This window comes from Brassica napus, chromosome C2 (genome assembly GCF_020379485.1).
Source record: "Brassica napus cultivar Da-Ae chromosome C2, Da-Ae, whole genome shotgun sequence".
Taxonomy (NCBI): domain Eukaryota; kingdom Viridiplantae; phylum Streptophyta; class Magnoliopsida; order Brassicales; family Brassicaceae; genus Brassica; species Brassica napus.
In genome coordinates, this window is record NC_063445.1 from 40,969,848 (window position 1) to 40,989,518 (window position 19,671).

Genomic DNA, 19,671 nt, shown 5'->3' on the forward strand with positions numbered 1-19,671 from the left:
TCTTGTTAGTCGAGCAATAGACTTGCTCAATTAGGATTGTTATTTACTTTTAAACCATAAAACAACAAACACCTAGAATTAATAACCTGACTAGATTTAATAGGTTCTCTAGCTCCTTGTGGATTCGATCCCTAAATACTGTAACTAAACCTCTTATTTGAGAGAGTAATTCACTCCTTAGGGTAATTTTAGTGGTATCAAATTTGGCGCCGTTGCCGGGGTGCTTTGTTCGCCATTAGATGTAGTGTTATTGATTCTTATTCTTTTCTCTACCCCCATTCTGACACAAAAAAATTTTCCTGTCTTTTCAGGTGCATGCCCAGCAGTACCAGAAGCAACAAGGACAAACACCTGCTATTCTCAGAAGATCCTGCTCACTTGGAACGCCCGATCCGCAAAGACCAACGTTCCACATCGCTCGACGTAGCAGCTTTCACGTCGACTGATTCTCGCACCCAACCGTCGACTGATTCTCGCACCCAACCGTCGACCGACATCCGTCGTTCATCGTCGACCGATCTACATCGTTCGACATCGATTGATACTACACCGTGTACATCGATCGGTCATCAGTCGCGAAACATGGTTGCGATTGTTATTCTCAGACAAGACGAGAATGGAAACCTGTATGACCAGGATGGTCTTCTGCGTAATGCAACAGGTCAGAAACTAGACCCTCAGGGGAATGTAATCCCTGATACTGATGCTACAGGAGCTGCTCAACCTGTAGAAGAGGCTGCTCGACCAAGGGCATTGGCTGACTACAGTCGTCCAGATGAGTACTACGCCAACAGATCAGCTATTCGACTTCCAGAGATTCAGAAGCAGAATTTCGAGTTGAAGCCTCAGTACTACACACTTGTGTCGCAGATACCCTACTCTGGGTTACCGCACGAGCATCCAATGGACCATCTGGAGAGGTTCGAGGATCTTATCGCTGCTATTCGTATGGATGGAGTTCCCGAGGACTACCTATTGTGCAAGCTCTTCAAGTATTCTCTGACTGGAGAAGAGATGCACTGGCTTAAGTAGTTACCCACAGGATCTCTAACATCCTGGGCCGACATCAAGAATGCTTTCTTGCGAAACTTCTTCGATGAGGCACGCGCTGAAGACTTGAGGAGCAAAATCGCTACATTCTCGCAGGAGACTGGAGAGTCTTTCAAAGATACGTGGATCAGATTCAAGTTATTCCAGCGAGACTGTCCACACCACGGATTCAACGAAGTGCAACTGCTGAGCACTTTCTTCAGAGGTACCGCCTTCAGGTATCAGATGGCTCTTGATACAGCTAGCAAGGGAAACTTCAACACCAGGAATCCGGTGTAGGCTGTGAGACTGATAGAAAATCTAGCAAACAGCAGCAGCACCAAGAACACTGACTTTGAGAGGAAGAAGTCTGTTGCATCCCTAGGGAAGGAGCAGATGGACGAAGTTAGAGGAAAGTTAGATGTGGTTCATGAGCTTCTTAGGAAGCAGGTCTGCTCAGCTGAAGGAGAAGAAGCTGTAGACATGGAAGGAGAAGAAGATGTGAACTACATTGGAGGTAATGGATTACAGAGGTCTGGAAACCAGGGTGGAAACAAAAACTTCTTTGGCAATGGTCAGAGGAGTAACCAGAGTTCACAGTTCCAGAAACCTTTCAGCAACAACAGCATAGGCTATGGAAACTCATTCTATGAGAATCCACCACCATGGACTCAGGAAAGCAAGATTTAAGCGATGCTTGACAAAGTTCTGGAAGGACAGCAACAACTCACTGTAGATTTCAATGGGAAGATAGATTCCGCCTACAACTGTCTGAACACAAGAATTGAGACCTTAGGGACTCAGGTGAGGAAGCTTGAAATGCAAGTGGTTCAGACTGGAGACACTGTAAAGAGGCAAGAAGCCTTGGCTTGAGAGGCAACAGTTGAGAAATCAAAACACCACGTAAATGCCATCATAGATGATGATTTCTGGCAAGTGGTGAAGCATGAGAAGCTTGGAGAAGGAGACTTTGAAGTTGAAAGCTCCATGAGTTCATGAGTTTCGGCGGATCACATTGGTGTCGACCGATGTCAATGGATACACATCGCTCGGCAGACCATGACGAAGATCGATCGACAGATTACTCTAAACATCGATCGACGTCATTTGCTGAATCGACTGCGGAGTGTTGTGCAGTTCGAATCATGACTCATGAGGAATTCGAAGAAAAACATCCTCACCCACCCTCCCCTTTCTACGTCAAAATCGATAGACCGCATGAGCCAGCAGTCGACCGACAGAGAGAGACCGATATCGATCGACCCCCTTCACCTCCCAACGATCGACGGGCACCTCTCACCTACCGAGTGCGGTTACCATCTATTGATAATGACCGAATCAACGCACTCAGACCACCACCTAAACCTTTAGCAAACCCACCAGAACCTACAACCAACCATTCAGACACTACACCAGAGCCTATGCAAGTTGATGAGGCAACTGAAAGAAGAAGGTTAAGGAAAAGGAAGGAGAAGATTCCTAAGAACCTTAAGAGGGAAGCTAATGAGAAGGAGATGGATGGTTTCACTAAGAGAGTCCTCAGAATCCCAGTGGAAAAACCTTTTGATAAAGTTTATTTCACACACCGGTTGTGGATGTTCTTCAGAGAGACTAAGGAGACCGAGGAGGACATTAGGAGAATGTTTCATCATGTCAAGGAAAGGATGAAACTAAGGATCACATTGAAGAAGAAGAGTGATCCTGGGAAGTTTGTAATACCATGTGTGGTGAAGGGTATTGAATTTCCCCATGCACTTTTTGACACAGGAGCATCAGTCAGCATACTACCAAGGGTTATGGCAGACCAGCTGGGTCTGAAAATAGAGCTCTCATCAGAATCTTTCACCTTCGTGGACCTTTCAGAAAGAAGCTCAGGAGGCATCATAAGAGACCTTGAGGTACAGATTGGTAATGCCCTTGTCCCAGTAGATTTTCATGTCCTGGACATCAAGCTTACTTGGAACTCTTCACTTCTGCTTGGAAGAGCTTTCCTGGCTACAGTAGGAGCTGTATGTGACATGAACACCAATAGATTGTGTCTGACACTGATAGATCCAGACGTCCACTATGAGCTAGTTTGAGTTGTGAGACAACAGGTCAACCTCGTGGAGCTTGGAAATGATCTTGGCTACATTGCAGCATGCCATTGTGGAGCAGAGTACGAAATAGAGTAGTCAGAATCGATCGACACTCACACTGCGTCATCGATCGATTCCACTGAGTCATCGATCGATTCCACTGAGTCACCGACGACCGATGAACACTATCCCATGTCGCTCGACGGGAAATATCCGGTTGACCACTTCACGTTACCAGATCAGTGGTATCCAAACGTTGCCTTTCAACAACCCAACAAAAGAGGACGTGGTGACTATTCCATAGGCAGTTGGGCAGACAGTGGATTCCATGAAAGTTTTGCTGTAGAGACTGTAATTCCTTCATCCAATGAGGATCCTACTGAGGAGTATGATGAGGATTACTGGAAGAAAAGAGCTATAGAGATTGCTATGCAGGATGATAGATATTCAAGCCATTCCTTCAACAACACGTCTCCACCATCGATCGGCAGAATCTACTCAGCATCGGTCGATACCCACCCTCATCCAGCAAAACGATCTTATGCATCGATCGATACCACACCTGGTACATCGATCGATATTAAAGCTGCCGCCTTAAAAAAGAAGAAAGGGAATATTCCAATCCCAAGTAGGTTTACCAACACCTATATAAGGAGTTTTGCACCCCAGATAACTTATCACGACACTGAAGCAGAAAAGATGAATGCTCTCACTAACCAATCAAAAGGAACATTAAGGAAGAGCATTCGATCCAAAAACCCTAATTCAGCAGACAAACGTCTACCATCGATCGATACTCCAGTATAACCATCAATCGATTCACATTCTAAACTTAAACTTTCTTTATTTACTAAGAAGAATATAAGTATTGATTACGGTTTTCTAACTCCTGATGAATTTGGTATTTTCAGGGACCCAGATGGCCATGCAAGAGCATGGATGGAAGGATTCTACAAGTATCCAGAGAGGACATAGCAGACATTCTCCAGGTGGCCAATGGACCAGACAACTTGTTTATGCAGCAATGTAGCATTCCAGACAACATTCCAGTTGTTCAAGACGAATATCCAAGGGCCGACACAACAGAAATCGGTTCACACCAATCGTGCCGACCAGTTGGCCAAGCATCGATCGACAAGGTTGCTCCTACATCGTTCGACAGGGTAACACCAATGTCGCTCGGCAAGGCACCTTCACCATCGATCGATAGACGTTACGAATTTGGACATCGCGCTTATGACATCTATGGAGCCAGAAAGTTCAGATGGGAACAGAAGGAAGAATATGGTGTCTACAGAGATGAGTCTGGATATGCAAATAGCAGAGCTGGTGAGATGATCCCTGTTACCAAGGACAACATCAGAAAATTTTTGGAGAGAGCATCCCTATTTGAAGAGAGTCACTTATGTCTTCCAGAACATGCCGCTTCTTTCACACCTACAAAACTGGCACCAGAGATCTATACCAAGGATGAGATTAATGAGATGGTGACTGGTATTTGTGGAGCTCAGGAAAAGCTAGGAGATGAACTCAAGACATTGGTAGATGACACTTATCAGCCTTTGGACAGAGGTTACAATGAGTTTTTCAGAAGTATGGCAGAGATGAGGACAAAGATTGAGAGTATGCAGCACAACCTTAAAGAAAGAAGCTACGACATCACCATCGATCGACGCCAACAAAGCAACATCGATCGACGTCAAGCCATAGACATCCCAGATTCCTGCAGAACCGGAAAGTTTGGCAGAGAAGAAGGATGAATGGGAGATCGCATACATCAACACAGGGATTAACGACGTATACAACTCTCTCAAAAAAACGTGGACTGGTTAAGCACGAGAATTGATCTGCTACAACACAATATTTGGACACCATTCGCAAGAAGGATCCACAACCAGCCACATCGATCGATATATGCACCATCACATCGATCGACAGCAAGTTCGCAGCCATGGAAGATAGGTTACAAACCTACGAGGATATGCACGACCGTTTCACCTCACCTATCATGCGATACTTGGACACCTTGTCTACACAGATGATGAATGTCCAGAGGGACATTGCCAAGCTTAATGATCAACATGATTTTCAGGAAGAAGGTTCAACATCGATCGATAGGTTCCGTAGGGCATCGCTCGACGGCAAGAAACCTACAGAACATCTTCCCTATACAACAGCAGAAATTGATCAGATCACATCAAAGCTTTACACAGCTCTAGACACCATGGAGGAACGACTTGAGAAGCGGTGTGATGACATCTACTTTCCATTCGACGTCAGACTCGGTGGACTGGATAGCCAAGCAGAGTGGTTACAGAAGGAAGTCAAATCCATTCAGAGGCAACTCGCATCTCAACACCAGATATCAGCATCGATCACCAGAAAACGCTCCAAATCGATCGACAGTAAGGCACCAGCATCGACCGATAAAAACTTGGTCGCATCAATCGATACCAAGTCTACACCAGACGACGAGCAGCTGATACAAACAAAATGGAGTCAATGCATGAGGAACTGAACGACCTATCAGCATACGCCTACGACAAGATAGGATGGCATCAGTTCAGCTTTGAAAACATCCTAGAAAGGCTACAGAACATCTCAAATGCAATATAGAAGATGGATGAGAGATGGACCAGAAATGATGAGGCCACAAGAAGTTTCATTGCAGCTTGGTCCAGAATGTGTAGAGATGAGATGGATGCTTGTTTCCCAACAAGTAGCTGTCTTTCCACCAATTAGCCACATACCTCCACAGTCAAGCTAAATGACTATAACAAAGCGCTGAGTGGGAGGCAACCCATTATTAGGTAATTTTAATTGGTTTTCTTAGTTACTAGTATTTAATTTTGTTTTCATTCTTTCAGATTTATTATAAGACCCAAGTAGGATGATTACCAACATATCGACCGTGGACGAAATGTCGATATCGATCGACCTACAATCACATACGACGATCGATGCATACCGATGCACATCGATCGATTCCCACTCCGGTTAGGTTTATCTTCCTAACTTGTTACATTGAGTACTTATGATTTATTTCCACCATAACTCTGACTGTGTTACACTGGGACAGTGTAATTTAAGTTTGGGGGGAGGTTTACTGATATTATTTATTCTGATTCTTATAAAAGGATTTTAATAAAGTTATGCATAGTTATGTGAAAGGGACTATGATCTTATTATTGATTTATACTTGAATGTCCATCCAATCTTTAGCACCATTCTAGATTTACTGATTGCAGATAGTACTAAGGATGCTAAAGTGGATCGACCTGTCAACTATACACACTTCCCTTGATTGTTTGAAGGAACCAAAGCTGACCTCCAACACTAAACCTGACATAATCGCTTGTCTTGGGGCTTGGTATACATGGGATCAGATTCTTCAGACAAGTCTGGAAGGTAACGTCTTGTGTAGATTCATTTATCACATTTCCTCTCTCCATTTTCGACCCTAGAGTAGTTAGTGATGTTATCTAAAAAAAAAAAAAAAATCTGAAATTTATTACTTAATTAGGACTTAGGATCTAGTTAGGAGGAGTCTGAACAGGACTTGGTGGCTAAAACCATTAAGGCTTGATTCATAAAGATTCCAATAAAAGAATTCGAACGGGACTTGGAGGCGGCAATCTTCAAGGCTCGCTTCACAAAGAATTATTGGATATAGGTCACACAGAAGTGAACAGGGCTTGGTGGCAACCATCATTAAGTCTTGATTCATGGAAGCCTGTCCAATCTTGGTCACTGATCCTGAAATGGAAGCAGACTTTGACTCGAGAGAGAAATTAGGAACTAACTTTTACCTGCAGTTCCAGATACTTGTCTGAAAATCCTTGCATCCTGTGATCGACACTCCCAAGGTAAAGCATACACTTTTATATTTATGCTAAGAAATGAGGTTAGTAGAGGGAATGTCAGACAGGATTTGCTGAGTTGTAGACTAGTTGAATTTGGTTGCTAAGCTAGGATATTGCATAATGTGCTTTTTTTATTAGGACTTTTTAGATGTGGTTTGCGAAATTGTAGAGGTGATGACTTCTATGTTTTAAATCTGTGAGTCCTTGCTGTTTTCAAACCTCTTTCAGAGAGATTGCCTGTTTGTTTTGCTTGAGGACAAGCAAAAGGGTAAGTCTGGGGGAGTTGATATACCATGGATTTGACCCATTTTCATCCATGGTATGTAAGTGTTTTACTATCTATATATTATATATTCTATCCTATTACGTATGTTTTCAGGTTCAGCAGTATCTTGGAATAAAGTGATGATTATGGAGCATTTAGGAGCTTAAAAGAGATTTCATCCCAGCTGACCTTTAGAGGTCGATACGAAGAAGAAGCAATCATTCGATGCACATCTAGTGTCGTCGATCGATACAGAAGAGAAGCCTCGACGATTGAAAATTATGATCGATCGATGTACATCATGTACCATCAATCGATGTCAAGACGCGAGATGCGCGACTTGGTTCCAGCCGACTTTAAACCCAAGGCTTCACCAAATTACAAGATTACCCCTGACGAGTTTTTAACCTAATAGTTATATACTTGCCTAAGTGTTAGGAGGCAAAGAGTTTTTTTGAGCGGCCATTGTATTCTTACATTCAGCAAGAGAGAGAGTGAGTTTTAGGAGAGAAAATCATAGAGAGATTTGTGATTGGAACTCCATTTATTCATCTATTCTATTCTATGCAGTTTTTATCTATATTTTGTGTCATGAATTGCTTAGCTATGTCTGAGTAGTTTACTTGTTAGATTCAGGGTTTAAATAGGTTAGAGGGATTAGCCCCAACTATAGATTTGCTGAGCTGTGATATTCGTTGATTGATTGTTCTTAATGCTTGTTTTAGCCTTGCTAACTAGAACATGAACCTAGGAATTTGCATGTGTCAAGCATCCTTGATCATCCTGTCCTAAATCTAATCTGTCATGCTAGGACTGCTGGAGAGAGCTAACCACTGATCTAGGAGACTAGTGAGCATTATCAACCCGCGCCTAGGGCTTAGCTAGAAGCTATCGATCGATATTGTCTTCTGACAATCAATCGATATTGCGAAAGGTGTATCGATCGATATCCATATAGGATCATCGATCGACACTTTCTTGTGATCAAAAGACGACAGTTGAGATCCAAGATCTTGTTAGTTAACCAGTGAAACATTGCCATCGCTGATCACTGTGATTAAGGAGTTGAGCTCTAATATATCATGCATGCAACTGTTAGGCATCTATAGGATTATAATCTCTAACACCTGAATAGAAACCCTGCATCTAATATCTTCCAATAATGTTACACCCCCAATCATCTTGTTAGTCGAGCAATAGACTTGCTCAATTAGGATTGCTATTTACTTTTAAACCATAAAACAACAAACACCTAGAATTAATAAACTGACTAGATTTAATAGGTTCTCTAGCTCCTTGTGGATTTGATCCCTAAGTACTGTAACTGAACCTCTTATTTGAGAGAGTAATACACTCCTTAGGGTAATTTGAGTGGTATCAAAAGACAAAAGGCTTAATGCTGTTTACTACGCTAGTCGAACACTCGATGAGGCACAAAGGTATTACGCAACAACAGAAAAAGTACTACTTGATGTAGCCTATGCATTTGAAAAGTTCCGCCAATATCTAGTCGGTTCGCGAGTGATTGTTCATACAGACCACGCTACGATAAAATATTTAATGTAGAAGAAAGGCACGAAACCACGACTCTTGCGATGGATCCTGCTATTCTATGAATTTGACATCGAGATTAAAGACAAACGAGGAGTAGAAAATGGAGTCGCAGATCATCTTTCCCGGATACGAATAGAGGATGACGTCCCTATCGACGATTTCTTGCCGATAGAGAACGTTTACCAAACGGATTCATCATTCGTCGGTAAAATATGTCTCGCATCCGAGGAACCATCTATCGACGCCGACGATGCTATGTCGATCGACACTACCGATGATCAAAACCAAGAAACTTCCCACATAACCATCACTTTCGATATAAAAGTCAGCGTCGCCTGCAACACCGTGCCTCCTGAACATTGATTCTCCCGTAGACGAAAGTCTGAGTCGAGAAGTGCACGCAGTCGAAAAACGTTTAAGGGATAGACCATGGTACGCTGACATAGTGAACTATCTAGCTGCTGACGTAGAACCCGAAGAGCTAAGAGGTTACACAAGAAAGAAATTTTTGAGTGAAGTTAGAAGATATCAGTGGGACGAACCATACATCTACAAACATTGCTCTGACGGGATATATAGAAGTTGTGTCGCCGAAACTGAAACCCCAGATATTTTATTCCAATGCCATGGATCCGACTACGCTGGACATTTTGCAACCTTTAAAATGGTATGAAAAATTCTTCAGGCAGGATTCTGGTGGCTGACAATGTTTCGCGATGCTCATGCATTCATAGCACAATGCGACAGATGCCAACGAAGAGGAATAATCAGCGAAAGACATGAAATGGAACAGAAGTCTATTCTAGAAGTAGAAGTCTTTGATTAATGGGGGATATACTTCATGGGTCCTTTCCCTTCCTCGTACGGGAACAAATATATCCTACTCGCTGTTGATTATGTATCCAAATGGGTCGAAGCAGTAGCTTCCCCAACAAATGACGCATCTATAGTTATCAAGCTTTTCAAAAGCATTATTTTCCCAAGATTTGGAGTTCCTCGAGTAGTCATAAGTGACGGTGGATCCCATTTCATCAACAAAGTTTTTGACGGATTACTCCGGAAGAACGGAGTTCACCACAGAGTTGCTACGCCCTACCATCCGGAAACAAGTGGACAAGTAGAAGTCTCAAATCGACAGATCAAAGTAATCTTAGAAAAGACCGTAGGAACTTCTAGGAAAGATTGGTCAAGAAAACTAGACAATGCACTTTGGGCCTACCGAACTGCATACAAAACCCCACTAGGAACAATCATTTCACCTACTCTATGGAAAATCCTGTAACTTACCGGTTGAGCTAGAACACAAGGCAACATGGGCTATAAAATTATTAAGTTTTGACATCAAACCAGCTGCCGAAAGGAGACTCATGCAGCTTAACGAGTTGGATGAAATAAGACACTTAGCCTATGAGAGCTCAGATAATAGTTTATTCATGATTCTTATCAAAATCTTTTCAGAAAAAAAAAAAAAGAGTTTAATTGAATCAAGAAGGGGATAATGAATTTATTAGATTTTTGCTTGTTATCAAACCACTCTTTGGTACCATTCTAGAATTACTGATTGCTGATAGTACTAAGATACTAAAGTGGATCAACATGTCAACTATGTCCACACTTGCTGAGATTGTTTGAAGGAACCAAAGCTGACCTCCAACACTAAACTTGACACAACTGCTTGTCTTGAGGCTTGGTATACATGAGATCGGATTCTTCAAACAACTCTGGAAGGTAAAGCCTTGTGTAGATTTATCACTTTTTCTCTCTCTATTTCGACCCTAGATTTATAGGTAGAGATATTTACTTTCAAAAAAAAAAACGAAAAGAAAGAAAGAAAGAAAACAAAAGAAAAAAGAAAAAAAAAATATATATATATAAATAAATACAAAATATATAATATATATATATATATATATATATATATATATATATATATATATATAGGCGTTAGTTAGGTGGATCCGAACAGGACTTGGTGGCTAACCATTAAGGCTTCCTTCATAAGGATTCCAACAAAAAGAATTCGAATGAGACTTGGTGGTGGCAATCATCAATGTTCGATTCACATGAATTCTTGGATATAGGTCAAAAAGAAGTGAACAGAATTTGGTGGCAACCAACATTAATGCTTGATTCATGGAAGCATGTCCAATCTTGGTCAATGATCCTGCAATGGAAGCAGACTTTGACTAAAGAGAGAAAAGATAGGAATTAACTTTTACCTGCAGATCCAGATAATTGTTTGAAAATTCTTGCATCATGTGATCGATGCTCCCAAGGTAAAGCCTGCAATTTTATTTATGTTAACAAATGAGGTTGGTAGAGGGGAATGTCAGACAGGATGTGCTAATTTGTTGGCTAGGTGAATTTGGTTGCTAAGCTAGAATATGGTATAGTGTGCTTTTGTGATTAGGACTTCTTAGATGTGGATTGCAATATTGCTGAGGTGATGATTCTACGCTTTAAATCATGTGAGTCCCTGCTATTTTCAAACCTCTTTCACAGAGACTGCGTGTATGTTCTGCTTGAGGACAAGCAAAAGGGTAAGTCTGGGGGAGTTGATATACCATGGATTTACCCATTATTAGCAATGGTATATAGGTGTTCTAAGCTATATTTACTACTATATAGAGTCTATTTAGAGTGTTTACAGGTTCATGTACGTTCTAGAGAAATATGGTGATTCTGGAGCCATTTTAGTGCAGAGCTGCACAGACGCGTCAGATGTTTAGCTATGGATGTAGACATTCCCACCGTTAGATTGAACCAACTTGGTCACAAGATAGAGCTTTGAGTTAGCTTCCAATGCCACCGGTTTGAGGTCAATCAGCATCCTGTAGCAGAAGTTATGCATGTTTTACTGAAATGTGGTCAGTATGCCTCGCGAGAGGAAGCTGTCGAGGAGATGAAGGAACGTCGATCGACGGTGCACCCATAATATCGATCAATGGTGATCCCGGAAAATAGGCCAAGCCTGTTTCATGACCAATATAGGCCAGAAGTCACCACATATTACCAATATACCCCTGGACAACCAGAAACCGTATTTTACTGTTTCTAAGTCATTGTTGACGGCTATGCTTCATACTATTCTAGAGAGAGAGAGCTTAGGATTGGAGAGAGAGATATTTACACCTTGAGAGAGATCTGTACACCTTGAGAGAGAGAAGATTTTGAACTCCCTTTGTTTCTTTACTCTATTATGTTTTTACTTATCTATTGTAGTAGTATTCAGACCATCATAACCATGTCTCTTATGAATATGTCTGAGTTTCCTTACTGTTAGATTTAGGGTTCTTAATAGGTTGATACATGTAATGCTAACTTAAATTGTTGCTAGAGTGTTTAAAAATATAGTTCTTCATTTAGTTGTTCTTAAAGCTAAATTTAGGATTGTTCACCCTTTAAACTTAGATCTTATGATTAATTGAGATCAAGCCATTGCTTGACTCAATACCTGAAAATAAACTAGTATGATCTAACTGACTAGATACAAACGAGAGTTGCTCTTTTAAGTTAGAGAACACTAATCAAACTTGTTCGTAAAGCTTTTGGAAGAAGCGTCGATCGACGCAACGATAGTTCTGTCGATCGATATTTTGAAAGGTGTATCGATCGATATTCTTTACGAAACATCGATCGAAAATTTCTCGTGATTAACATACGAGAGTTGAAATCCGAGATCCAGATTAGACAATCTAATTGATTATACCTGAGTTTGAGTTCGAAAACAATTAATATCAATAAACCCCTAAAAGCCCAAATTAAGTTATTTACTTATCATACCTGAAAATATACCTGAATCTAGCTATTCTCCCAACTGTTAACAACCTTAAATCAAATCAATCGAGCAATAACCTTGCTTGCCAATTCATTTACTGTTTAAAAACTTAATAATCTAGCTTAAATTCAAAGACTATAAATCTATTGTGTAATCCTAGAGTCTCTATGGATTTGATCCCTAAGTACTACATCTGAACCTCTTATTTGAGAGAGTAATTCACTCCTTAGGGTAATTTGAGTGGTATAATCTATCTTCCCATTGAAGTCCACCGTCATGCTCTGCTGTCCCTCAAGAACCTTATCGAGCATCGCTTCAATCTTTCTCTCCTGAGTAAGCGGTGGTGGCTTCTGGTAAAATGAGTTTCCATAACTCATGTTGTTGTTGTAGTTGTTGTTGTAGGGTTTCTGTTGATGTGAACTCTGGTTGAAATTACTCTTCTGTCCATAGAAGTTTCCATTCTTGTTTCCAGACCTCTGAAATCCACTTCCTCCAATGAAGTTCACATCTTCTTCTACATCTGCTTTACCCTCTGTGTCTACAACCTCTGCATCCTCTACTAAGTAAACCTGCTTCCTGAGAAGCTTGTGAACACTGTCCAGCTTTGCTCTGACCTCATCCATCTGGTCATTCCCAAGGATGGTAACAGATCTCTTCCTCTCAAAATCAGCATTCTTGGTGCTGTTGTTGGATGCTAAGTTCTCAATCACTCTCACAGCCTCCTCTGGATTCCTGAAGTTGAAGTTTCCATCGCTGGAAGCATCAAGAGCCATCTGATACTGCACTGGGATGCCTCCGAAGAAGGTGTTGAGTAGCTGCACCTCATTGAATTCATGGTATGGACAGTCCCTCTAGTAAGACTTGAATCTGATCCAAGAGCTTCTGAAGGATTCTGTGGGCTCCTGTGCGAATGTAGCAGTCTTGCTCCTCAAGTCTTCAGCACACGCCTCATCAAAGAAGTTGCATAGGAAGGCATTCTTGATGTCGCTCCAGGATGTGAGAGATCCTAGTGGTAACTGCTTAAGCCAGTGCGAAGCCTCCAGCAAGTGAGTACTTGAAGAGCTTGCAGAGTCGGTAGTCCTCAGAGACTCCATCGACTTTAATAGGAGATATGAGATCCTCGAACCTCTCCAGATGGTCCATAGGATGCTCGTGAGATAACCCATAGTAGGGTGTCTGTCCCACGAGTGTGTAGTATAGCGGCTTCAACTCGAAATCCCCTCTCTGGATAGTTGGAGGACGAATAGCTGATCTGTTGGGGTAGAACTGATCTGGACGGTTGAAATCAGCCAACGTTATGGGTCAAGCAGCCTCGTCTACAGGTAAGCAGCTCCTGTAGCATCAGTCTCAGGGATTGCAGCCCCTTGAGCATATATCCTCTGACCTTCTGCATTACGCAGATGACCCTCCTGGTCATATAGGTCTCCCTTATCATCATGTACAAGTATCAAGGTCACAACCATGTCCCGCGGTTCAGTATCGATCGATGTCGGATGAAAGACGTCGGTCAACGGAAGTGTGTCTTCGGTCGACGGTGGTGAGAGAGTGTGTGGGAACAGAAATTCGCACTGTCGATTTACGTTTAAATTAGGAAACTAGGAATACCCTAATTTCCCGAAGGTCCCAGATCTCTACGAGAGCCAACGGCAAGTGACCAAATATATGCGGAAATCATGAAAAGATAACAAACGAGTTTAGAGAAAACAGTAGATCTTATTTTGAGTCCGCGTGAGAGCGTTGCGATCATTACAAGAGATCATAAAAGCTTTGACCGCAAAGGCTGTCAGCGAGTTACCTAGTTCTAGCGGCCTAAAAGCTCAAACCTAGTTGACTCGCAGCTTGATAACTAAAGACGAAGAAAATACAGAAAAGGTTTTTGATTGATTTCGGACTGAACCTTATGAAAGACTGCCTACGTACCCCTTTCGAGGATCAAGCCGAACGTAGTTCAAGAGTGAACCAAGAGATCGAACTGCTTGTGCACGTTCATCTGGTAATCGGGTGCCAGTCATGGAAACAGAGCATGTCGAGAGTAATGCCTCAGAGTTTCTAAGTGCCGAGAGTTCTGAGTCTAAAAAGTTGTCCCTCAGGCCTCTCGCCTAGGACTCCTTATATACTCGCTCCTAGGTCGGTTTACGCTTTTCCCCTTCTGCCCTTAAGCCGTCATAGCCTAAAAATGGAGATATTCCATTTTTTCCGATCTTCGTAATTATCTTCAAAATTTCGTATTTATCTGCGGAAACTTGACATTTATCTTTCCTTGCGAACCAAGCGTAAACCGTTCCACGGTTTACGAGCTGCTGGTTAAGAAATCGTAAAGTGGGCTTCGAGTCATGCCTTAGGTCCCTTTAGGCCGTCTTTCGACTAGAAGCGTTTATTACGACTTCATTCGATGAAAACAAACTTTCCGCGGTTTTTATCGTAAACTTTGATTGATGACTTCGAATGGCGGAAAACATGAAATGGGTTCGCTACGGTCTTCGGGTGACAGCATCAAAAGGTAGACGAGAATGCATGGATTCGGGTCGTATCGACGTTTCGGAAGAGCTCGGCGCTATGTAGCGACCGAACGGAACGCACGCTCGTTCGCTACGTAGCGACCGAGCGAGACGAACGCTCCGAGCTTGGCTCGATCTCGGTCTAGCGACCGATCTTGGCTCGAGCTTAGTCGCTACGTAGCGAATGAGCGAGATGGACGCTCGGTCGCTACGTAGCGACCGAGCTTGGCTCGAGCTCGGTCGCTACGTAGCGACCGAGCGAGACGGACGCTCGGTCGCCACTTAGCGACCGACCTTGGCTTGAGCGCTACGTAGTGACCGAGCGGGACAGACGCTCGGTCGCTACGTAGCGCCCGAGCTTGGCTCGAGCTCGGTCACTATGTAGCGACCGAGCGGAATGGACGCTCGGTCGCTACGTAGGGACCGAGCGGAATGGACGCTCGGTTGCTACGTAGGGACCGAGCTTGGCTCGAGCTCCGTCGCTATGTACCGACCGAGCTTGGCTCGAGCTCGGTCGCTACGTAGCAACCGAGTGGGACGTGTGCTCGGTCGCTACGTAGCGACTGAGCTTGGCTCGAGCTCTGTCGCTACGTAGCGACCGGGCGGGACGGACACTCGGTCGCTACGTAGTGACCGAGCTTGGCTCGAGCTCGGTCGCTACGTAGCGACCGAGCGGGACGTGTGCTCGGTCGCTACGTAGCGACCGTGCGACCTTTTTCGGGCTTTTCTCCGATGTCTCGTGTTTCTTCCGCAAGGCTCTTCGTAAGAATAAATCTTTTCTGTCTCGTGTTTTGGAAGATGTTAGTGCGTATGACTGTCTAGTCTTCCAAGAAAGTGTTTTTATCGAGGAAGAAATTTCGTCGAAGAACGAATCTTTAGGCGTCTGCGACGTCTCGCGATGCTGAAGATTTGTTATTCTTTTGTATGCAGATTCGCGCTTGAAATGTTCGGGGGCTTGAAGATGTTTCGCGATGTTGCAAGGGATTAGTCTTAGCCCGACGTTTGGGAAACATTCTAGTTTGACTACGGATGTTCGCAGCCAGAATTGTTGTTCCTGTTTGGATTTGATTTGCGATCGAGGAGTTAGAACCAAGGGGTCGCGTAAATTTGTCCCCGGAAAGAGGCATCCTCCTATACCGTGCTTTGTGTGGTGTTGGCCTTCCGAGATTTCTTTCGTGTCTATTTGAGGATGTTCTGTATAGCTATAGGAGCTCTGTTACGAGTTTTCCTTACATGCCGCATTTTATGAGTAAAACACAGCGGGCTTAAAGTGAATCGTAGTATATGGAACTTGGTCAATTTTTGACAAGTGGAACCTTTCCGTTAACTGATTGGTTGTTAGGACTGAGTTTTGTTATGACGAATTTACCGTATGATTCCCCTTTTTGGGTGGTACGATAATTATTTTTGTAATCGTTACTTGGCGTTTCAAGACAAATTCCGGACTACCGTTTAGCCGTCAAGTTATTGGAGCAGTGGTCGCTCAATTGTTTTGGCTTTCCATGAAGGTTGTGCTCAGCTTTATAGCCAAGGACGTTGTTGCCAAAGGATTTGACCATGACACTTTCGTGCTGTCAATAAGGTCAAGTCGGTTAGAATCGTCCTTAAAGGGGATGTTGTAACCTAGTTCGGCTTCGAAGGAAAGGCGTAATTGGGCGAGTGACGAATGGCGTTTATCGAGATTGATAGGCCGAGTATGCCCATGGTGGTAGAAAACGTTTTTCCACTTTAGGGTTAATTTATACGATGAAAGTTTCGTATAATGTTTCATTTATTCATATGGAAGTTGTTTCCGAGGGAGATAAAGCCTAAGAAGCTTGATACAGAGCCCGTGCGGAATCAGTTACGGGGTGATTTCCTGCTCGGACGTGACCAAGCGGAATGAGAGCGGATGCCAGTGAGTCGCGGGGCTTAAGAATGAGACCTTTCAGATCCTGGTGCGAGGAAGTAAAGTTTATATTGGTCGTCCAATGTCGGATCATTCAGCTTGCTTTTTTGCTAGAAGGAAAGTACTTTTTCGTAAAACCTGTTACGTTTACTTTCGAAAGTTACTTCGTATGACATGATCTGATTATACGAAGGATTTTTTGCGTAAGTAACGAGCGACCGGTTTTTACGAATTTATTAAATTGACGCGACATATGGAGATGTCAAAATAACGATGTTTCCGCAGATTTTTGAGAAACGTTTTCGCTTTTGTTTTTATTCTTCGGTGAAAGTTTCTCTGAGTCACTCATGGAGTTTTACCAAAGATTATTTCACCGAGATCTAGTCGCGAAACTTTTTGCAGGTTACTTGAATGAATCAGTTAAACAGTGATAGACTTAGTCGACGAGTGGGGAGGACGTGTTCTCTTTGTCGTATTTTCTGTTACTTTTGTTCTTGATTTTACTTTATCGCAAATGTTTTTGATGTTTTTCCGTGAGTCGGTTGGTTCAACGGAAAATGAGAGTGATGCTTTGATGCCTGAAGATTTCTCGTATAATGATTCTTATATGAAACTCATTTTATCAAATCGGAAAAGATCTTTATGACTTCAGCAAATCATCGACTTTCATTATGAAGTTTGGCAGAGGTTTTCTAAACGAATGATTGCGATGATAGATGCTGTATAGTCTTTGAGAATTTTTCCAACATGGTTTGGATCAGTTCCTAGTGTTTAGACGAATCTCAGATTGTCTTTTGCTTTTAGGATGATCTTGACGAGACATCGTATTGTATGAATATTTTTCCGCATATTTCTACGAGAGTTTGCTTTGTTGAAAGCGTTTTCTTATCGAAAGCGTTTTCTTGATCTTGACGAGACATCGCATTGTTTGGATATGTTTTTGAAGTATGGGAGTATACGAGTATAGTATACGCACCTTCTCCATCCCTTTTTTCTCGAAGAATAGAATGATCGACAGTCCGAGTCGGTTTGAGGACGACGCTTGGACTGTGATTTGGTTGTTTCTAGGTTGAAGACTTGGAATATGTCGGTTCCGAGAGAATTGCCAGAAACGAATCGGTTTTAAGACGACGTTCATGTCTCTAGTTTTTTCTCTCCTTAGGAAGCGAGCTTGATATGTGTGGCGATCGTTTCTCGATTTTCGGAGAGTTTAGATCGTTTTGCAAGATCTGGACGAACAGTTATGGGACAATATATCGAGACAGGAAAAATCACTTAAGACTTAGTTTGCTAGACTATCCACCTAGGTTTTACGTTCCCTAAAGTTCTATGGCAGTCTCAAATGCGTTTTTATTTCTTAGTAATTTCCTACGAAAACTCCAAGTCTGATTTCAAAAATTTCAAGTCGCAAATACCTTAGTTCTCTCGATGATGCAGTTTTGTCTCTTCTCAGTTTTGCTTGCTCATTTCTCCTTCCTCTTTTGTGTATGTTCGCATTTTTCGATATTGGTGTTTATCCTTTGAAACTTGACATTTATCTTCCGAACTTGACTGATACGAAGTCAATAAAAAGGTTCAACGTAATCGTATAGTTGAGGCGGCTAAGGTGTTAAGTTAACTGTTGCCGTATTATACGATTAATCTGAATCTACGCGAAAAAACTAGTCTTTGCGGGTTTTTTTTTTATCGTAAAGGTTCAATGGTAAATCCAATCGAGACGAAACAAGAGACGTTTCGATCGAGATTTGAAGGAGAACACAAAGATGGATGTAAGGGGGAGTAGGAGCAAGCGAAGGAGTTTGGACGAGTCTTACTTGTTTTCGTCGTAAAATCTCAACGGAAACTTCGATTGGACGAAACGAAAAGCGTTTCGATCGGGATTCAACAGAGAAAACAAAGGAGGAGCTTTTTGAGGCCTGACAGGTCGCTATGTATCGAGCTGGAGGTCTGACAGGTCGCTATGTAGCGAGTAGAAGTAAGCCAAGAAGAGTCCTACTTGTTTTCGACGTAAAATCTCAACGGAAACTCCGATTGACACGAAACGAAAAGCGTTTCGATGAGGATTAAAAAGAGAACGCAAAGGAGGACTTTTCTGAAGCCTGACAGGTCGCTATGTAGCGAGTGTAGGTCTGACAAGTCGCTACGTAGCGAGTGGAAGCAAGCCAAGAAGAGTCCTACTTGTTTTCGTCGTAAAATCTCAACGGAAACTCCGATTGAGACGAAACGAAAAGCGTTACGATGAGGATTCAAAAGAGAACGCAAAGGATGATCCTTTTTAGGCCTGACAGGTCACTACGTAGCGAGTGGAGAGTTGGCTTGAGCTCGGTCGCTACGTAGCGACCGAGCCGTGTGCGTGCTCGGTCGCTACGTAGCGACCGAGCTGTGTGCGTGCTCGGTCACTACGTAGCGACCGAGCTTGGCTGGAGCTCGGTCGCTACATCGCGACCGATCTGTGTGCGTGCTCGGTCGCTACGTAGCGACCGAGCTTGGCTTGAGCTTGGTTGCTACGTAGCAACCGAGCCGTGTGCTTGCTCGGTCGCTACGTAGCGACCGAGCTGTGTAATCGATTTGGTGCGCTTCCTTTTTCCGCGATTAACCTAGGGGTTTTCTGCGGTTTTTGGAAGAACAAGTTTTACCCTTCCGAAATGTTTTTGGAAAACGTGTTTTGGTAAAACCCTTACGGGGTTTGATAAGATTTATCGTTTCCCTTTATGTTTA

General features: G+C 42.8%; 1 non-coding gene across 1 annotated transcript; it reads right to left on the bottom strand.

The window, feature by feature from the left end:
- Positions 1-1,112: 1,112 nt before the first annotated feature.
- On the bottom strand, positions 1,113-1,220 carry LOC125582797. Its single transcript, XR_007320249.1, has one exon. It is a non-coding gene; the product is annotated as a small nucleolar RNA R71 (small nucleolar RNA).
- Between the last annotated feature and the right edge of the window lie 18,451 nt (positions 1,221-19,671).